The 7,399-nt window shown below is 40.1% G+C and overlaps 1 long non-coding RNA gene across 1 annotated transcript; it reads left to right on the forward strand.

Moving 5' to 3' along the window:
* The first annotated feature begins 1,419 nt into the window (after positions 1 to 1,419).
* LOC117800779 lies at positions 1,420 to 5,954 on the forward strand. Its single transcript, XR_004623167.1, has 3 exons — positions 1,420 to 1,594; positions 5,153 to 5,262; positions 5,799 to 5,954. It is a non-coding gene; the product is annotated as an uncharacterized LOC117800779 (long non-coding RNA).
* The last annotated feature ends 1,445 nt before the right edge of the window (positions 5,955 to 7,399 follow it).

Raw genomic sequence — 7,399 nt, forward strand, 5'->3', positions numbered from 1 at the left:
CCCTGAGCTAGGAAATTACTTTTACCAAGGCTGCCATGAGCCATGCCTTGTGCTGAGTAGTACATTATATTTAGTGCAATGAGTTGTAGGCAGCAGAATTTATGTTAAAGTTGAGCAAACTGAAGCTTAACAATTTTTGAGTAATCTGTCTAACTAAGTGGCAGAACCAGGATGCTTCTGGTTCTTAGATCCTGGTCTCTCTGATCAGGTACCATGAGTGTTGCCACCCACATGAGTGGACATGGTGACACACTCACTACATCCCAGTAAAGCCGAGTGGACAGTTGGCTAGGGGTGTTTGGTGAAATGTTGCTCATCTGTTTATCCTTCTATACCTTGGCTCCTCTGTGGACTTTCTAAAGAGTTCAGTTATTTAAGCAGATTATTTAGGCAAATGTTAAGGTATCTTACAAGGGAAACACTCCTGGCTGAGCAGTAGAAATCTGAACTCAGCTTTTCACTGCCAATCACCTGTTCTTTGTAAAGCTCTTCTGCATTTCTTTGATAGGGAGTGTTGGGTAATTCTAAATCATCTCTGGAAATTGGGGGTAAATAAATGCATTCATAATCCCTCATTGTTTTTCTTTTTGTATGTTTTCTTTCAAGCCTTGTACTTGTATGTGTGTGTACATACATGTATGTTTGAGTGTGTGTGAGGAATTGTATGCAATTCATTGTGGATTAGGCTCTTTTCAGTAAATATCAAACATATTTAAAAAAAAANAAACATATTTTACAAAAAAAAATTCGCCTCTGGGTAGCTCAGTGGGGTATCACAAGAAAACACAGCCACCTGGAATCTTACCGCATCACCAGCACGTAATGACTACTTCCCAGGACTCTGACTGCAGAGAGTCACCCTCGGACACGGCCCAGGGCAGAGGCACCAGAGGCTGGCTGAGAAGTGGGGTCACTCAGACAGTGTCATGAAAGGCAGATCCTTTTGATGGTAGAAAGTTGAGCACTCAGAAAGCCAAAGAGGCAATCTAAGGCTGGGAGGAGACTCACTGTGAAAGCAGATGATCACCAAACTCAGCTTGATTTGAATACCAATCTTTTAAGCCTTTAAAATCGGATCTGACACCTGATGAATCCACTGATCATACTTACCCATAGGAAGCAAACAACTACAAGTTAAGTAGCTCATGATACAGGTCAACGCACAGTAGATGGCACTGGAAGTATTGACCCTGAGTCTGATCAGGTCTCCAGGCTTAACCACTAGTTTGCAGGATCTGGGGAAGAACACATTCACCATGATGCTGCTATTAGCCAATTTCAGAACATAGAGAATTTTATCCAACAAATGACTCTGTTTCCCTCTTCTAACCATTGCAATGAACATACTATAAAAAGGCAAAGGTGAAAATAAGGTTAAGTGAATTAAATTACTACTACTAATCTCACTTCTTCCTTAGGCTCAGGCCAGAATACAGTTAAAAGGCGATCTTTCAGAAACTGGGCCTTTTGGCTGAGAGCCAGCCCTTGCCAAGACAACCAGTGCACAGCGCCACCTTCTGCAAAGCCAGGACAGCTCTTCGGAGTTTCCCTCACGGATGTGTGTGACAAGGACAACTTGCCCTCTGCAATTCTGGTAGGTCTTCTCATTTTGGTCTTCAATGGCCCTCCTGAGGAGGAGAATCTCTGAGAGGCCAAGTGTTCTCACCCAAATCTATCCCCAAATGGAGAAATCATTAGACAGACCCTGACTTTGGCTGAGAAGCTTTGTTACTGTTATTTCAAAGAACAAAATCCGGTTAAGGTACTGCAGAGTCATAAGGCAAATACAACAGGAAAAGACATTCTTGTCCATTCCGCTTGTTTCTTGTTTCCAAAAAGACCCACATAGGCCTGTTCAGATTAGTCAAAATGGACTCTGTGTATGAGTCTCTGAGCATCCACCTCAGCTTCACATTCTCCCTTCATTGCCTTCCTGAACTCACATTCATCTCAAGTCTCCTTCAGCTGAGTCTACTCAGTCTAACAACTGGAAACATCTCACACAAGCATAAAGACATCCTCTGGCAAATATGAATCCGTTAATCCTAATGGAATATGTCAAACGAAAGCCACAGAGTTTGGCCTGTGTTGTCTCAAACTGGTGTACTGAATTGTCAGTGTTGACATTTATCGAGTATCTGGTATCTCTGCAAGCACTGTACTAGATGTAGGGAATGTTCTGCAAGGTATGAAGAAATCTATCACGTTAGTTCCATGCTACGTACTACCCCAGTCCTTGCATCACAGCAAATTTAGAGGGTAGCTAGGATTGTCATCCTCTGCTCCTCACAAATGAATTAGAAAAGCCTCAGTACAGTATGTATATGCCCCAGGTCACACAATAGATAAGTAGCATAATAGATTTCAGATCCCTGGGACTCCCTGACTGCAGCCCTTACTATCTTTCTACACTGCAGGGAGAGGACATGAAGATTGAGCAAAAGACAATGAAAGAGTCATGCAAAGGGAATGTAATCAGAGAAGGAGAAGAGAGTTTTTGAGCCTGATTTTAAAAGAGAGAAGGAAATAGAGGAAGTAGGAATGGAGTATACAGCCACTTAAAGAGAAATAAACAAATGGGAAATGAGTATAGCAAAGAGATTTCCATACTTGGGGAAGAGCATCTATGTAAGGGAATAATGAGAAAAGAATGGTGAAGTAGGAAAGTGATTCCACAAAGGCCTTGACACAGGGAAGTTTGATTTAAAAGTGTAAATTCAGTGAAAAGGGAATTCTGATTTTAAAAAGTATTTAAAATGCTTCAGTGTATGACTCTAAAATGGATTTTGGGTAGAAAATACATAGAGACACTGAAAAAAAGAACCCTAAATTGACTTTAGTCCTTCCAGCTCTAAAACATAGCATCACATTCCCTCGGTCCTTCAAAAAGGAGGGAAGCTTGTGCTCTGGGCTTGTGGATACGAAATGCCATATACTTTACTTTTCTTCCTATAGGATATGCTTTGCTTTATCAATCAAAAAGGGCCACACGCAGAAGGTATCTTCAGAAAATCAGCCAATATGAAATCATGCATAGTCCTAAAGGAGAAACTAAATTCTGGGGACAAAGTGAACTTGGACAGTGAATCTGTTCTTGTGGTAGCATCCATCTTATAGGTAGGGAAAGTTAAAGTTTACCATAGTAAGCNAGCATTATCCACACATGAGTAACTGAAGCTACGATTGGTGTACTTCATCCTGACTGCCCAAGTACCATAATAGGCATAATAGACTAAGAACCTGAGAAACTGAAAAACACTTCACAAAATCAAAATTTAAGGAAGCTACTTTAAGGACTTTTTAAAAGCCCCATATGTTAGAAATATTTTGTTTTTACCACACTCCGCCCTCCCCGCCTTCACTCCTGAAGACTCCATGCAAAATACTAATACCGATATGACTACTAGTAATAATAATATATTTCAAAATATACACTTACACATAACACAATGTTTATCAAAGCAAACATCCTCACTGCCCTCCTAATGAAGGCAAAGTTTCCGAAAGAAAATTCATAGTAAACATTTGAAAATAGTTAAAGTTTACCATAGTAAGCAAATATTTGCTTTATGCTGAGTCAAAAAAGGCTCAGTGAGGCCACCAAATCATTCTTAGCCATCACTCTTTCCCCTTTCTTAATGCCTTTTACTATATAAGTTGTGTAGGAATGACTTCACCATTTGTGCCTCCTTTCACCTTTACCATCCTTGGCATCCTTTTGTTAATATTTGTTACATCTAGCCCACCATCCAAGGTTATAACTACATGGTAACCAGCACCTACCTTTCGCCTCTTCTTATAAATCTAACTTTTGGAGTAGATGCAACAGACAAAATTAATTTGGAATTCTGAAAAGTCAATAGATTTACATAAAACATAGACTAATTTTGAAATGATACAGCTAAATCACAGGTATCCAGTTACATTTCTAAAAGGGGAACAGAGAAAGAAACAGAGNCAAAAGGGGAACAGAGGAAGAAACAGAAATACAACAGACAAAGAATTTAATCCACCCACCTTAGCCCTTGTTAACAGCTCTGAACAAAACTACGTTAATGTAGCAATGACTACAATCTTAGAATCTCGGTGACACTTGGGTCTTTCCTTGTCCCCCACTAATGTTCGATGATATGATAAGTAGCAAAGTCCAGAAATGACTTAGTTAACCACTACTACACTGGGGCCATAGTAATATACACTAGTAATATACATACAGGCATCAAGAGACAGGGGAAGAATGATGATAAAGTAGGTATGCGAATAGCAAGATGAGTGTCACCCTCTGTAAGGTGCACACATGGAATTGATTTTCTAGCAAGAGTTAGTAGGTTCTTTCCTATTTCCATGTTATAAGGACAGACTAGGAAGAGGGTAACCACTTGTGGATATAGTTCTTAGACAGTTCTAAAGTTTTCTCTTCCTAAAGTTGGCTGATCTTAGTGGAGAATCAGACTCTGTAACCTTGGCCTTGATAATATCATGTCAAACTAGCTGGAGAATTGGCCTTAACTAGAAATGAATATATCTTCAGGACCACGGTGAGTTTGCCATCAGAGTCTCAACTTTTATACAGTTAAGAAAAGGAAGAATGAAGCAATTATGAGAGTAGCTTTCTTCCAAGGAGCACACATACCTCAAGTCAGAAGACCCAGTTCTTTCCTAATATGTGTGCAAGCGCACACCTGTTTGTGTTTTGTTTCAGAAATTTTCTTGCTAGAAATAAGAGCTAGCACTGAGTCTAAAACAAGCAAAATGGGTACGTGTATTTCTGTCTAAGAAACTAATAGGGTTTAGGGTGGTCTATAGCCAGACCCTGTCAGTTTGTGGTAGTTTGCAAAAAAGTATGCAAAAAAATAAGTTGCAGATNGAAGTATGCAAAAAAATAAATTGCAGATGATAGAAGGGAGCTTTATCTTCATTTCCACCACAGCCTAAGCTCTGCTTTTATGCTTCTAAGTTTTAGTTGGAGAAAATTCAAGCACCTGCTTCTGCATGTGCAAGTCAATGGAGAGTGAGAGCCGAGCTCCGTGTGGGTCACATTTGAATATCTGTGAAGGAAGTAGGGGCTGAACTGAGTTTTTTAACTAAATATTTTCTCTGTAATATTTCCAGTATATATTTTCTATAATATCTATATCTTTATCTCCCATAGGATTTTCTTCGAAATATCCAAGGAAGTATATTTTTATCTGATCTCTATGACAAATGGCTTGGTGTTATTGATCAAGGGAACGAGGAGGAGAAAATAATTGCGGCCCAGAGGTAATGATGCAATAATTACTCTACTCTGCTTACATCTCAAAAATATAGCCAACATACTGTTAGGAAAATATTGGCTTACATTTTGCAGCTTTGTCCACTAAAATAATGGGCAATGCCAAAGAGTTTCAATTCTTCACACCCATGGAGGCCAGCTTCAGAATAGAGGCATGCCTTAGGGCTATCATTGTGCTTCTCCTGATCTTACGAATGTGGGATCCTTGGCCATTTTATACAATTCTGAATATGAGACTGGTAGACAAAATCCACTGGTCTCAGAGAAATGCTAGAACATCAACTGCCAGTGGTACGTAAGTTTTTCAAACATTTAACTAACCAGAGAAGTTTTTATCTGGTTCAGGAACTNTTTCAGGAACTGAATTCACTGAAACATTTTTGTATATATGCGTGCCTGGAACTCTGCTACAGTGGGTTGTGTACTGGACATACAAAGACATACCCTGTTCCCTGTCTCTGTATTTCCAACCTCCTAAGTGGAATCACTTGCCTTATTTAAAAGTGCATTTTTCTGACCTTAGGCTTTTAGCCCAGCTGCCAAGAGCGAATTTTGTTCTCTTGCGATACCTTTTTGGAGTGTTACACAACATTGAGCAACATTCCTCATCCAATTAGATGACAGCTTATAATTTATCCGTGTGTATAGCCCCAAGCATTCTTTGTCCACCTAATTCCTGCAGCTTGGAATTGGAAGACATCGTCATGAGAAAGGTAACGAGGGCTCTCATTTTTGTCCCATGGCGGGGGGCGGGGTAGAATCCCAACTCTGAACCGGAAATGTGCTTTAGTAACTCTGATGGATCAGTTTTGAAAAGTGTACATTGTCATTAGGCTCCCCTGGAGTGGCAGAGTTCTTTATCCTCCTCTGGTGGGGTCTGGAAGGGGGTGTCGTTAAGCTGGAAACTCAGAGTAGTTGAGTCACTTCTTCCCCATCCAGGAGACTAAACACTAGACTGACTAAACAAAAGAGAGAGAAGAGTCATGTGATATGACAGAAAAGAACCTGGGCTTTGGANTAATCAGATGACAGCTTATAATTTATCAGTGTGTATAGCCACAAGCATTCTTTGTCCACCTAATTCCTGCAGCTTGGAATTGGAAGACAACGTCATAAGAAAGGTAATGAGAGCTCTCATTTTTTGTCCCATGGCGGGGGGGGCGGGGTAGAATCCCTACTCTGAACTGGAAATGTGCTGTAGTAACTCTGATGGATCAGTTTTGAAAAGTGTACATTGTCATTAGGCTCCCCTGGAGTGGCAGAGTTCTTTATCCTCCTCTGGTGGGGTCTGGAAGGGGGTGTCGTTAAGCTGGAAACTCAGAGTAGTTGAGTCACTTCTTCCCCATCCAGGAGACTAAACACTAGACTGACTAAACAAAAGAGAGAGAAGAGTCATGTGATATGACAGAAAAGAACCTGGGCTTTGGAGTTTCACAAGTCAAGGTCCAACTCTCAGCCTAATCCTCCAGGGACTTGTAACCTTGGGCAAAGCCATGGTTTCCTCATTACACAATGGTGACAACACCCAGCTCCTCTGGTCATTACCGGCCCATCCTAGGTGGCTTGGGCAGAATGAGCACTCATGTCTCCAAACACGTTGGCCTTCCTGTGCAAGTTGTGGCTCATATAGAAAAATACTTGGCTACTATTTCACCTCTGCTACATCACATGGAAACTAGTAGAAGATTCCAGAACATCCTAATGGAACCACTACATGCCTAATAAGATGACAGCTCCTCCCCAAACTCACACAGAGAGCCAGCACAAGGCAAAGCAATGCATGAGGAGGGACTGCTGTTAAACAGACAGACATGTTTTCTCTCCAGCTGCATGGGTTTTCCCCCACAAAAAACACCACAAAAATCTCTGTTTCCCAATTTTAAGATACTTCATTTAATAAGTGTATTTTCATAAGTTTTTGTCTATACTTCATAAATTTTAACAAGATGTTATATGTCAGTTAAGCTCAATGGAACTGGAAACAAAATTTAAAAATAAAAAATAAATTAGTAAAATTTAATAAGGTAAGTTACTTTGAAAATTATCCTAGTTTTAAAGATGTAATCATTGATATCAAAATATTAGTTATTAAACTAGGCCACAAATTATAACTTCAGCGCACCG

Source organism: Ailuropoda melanoleuca, unplaced genomic scaffold (assembly GCF_002007445.2).
Source record: "Ailuropoda melanoleuca isolate Jingjing unplaced genomic scaffold, ASM200744v2 unplaced-scaffold7826, whole genome shotgun sequence".
NCBI classification, from domain to species: Eukaryota; Metazoa; Chordata; class Mammalia; order Carnivora; family Ursidae; genus Ailuropoda; species Ailuropoda melanoleuca.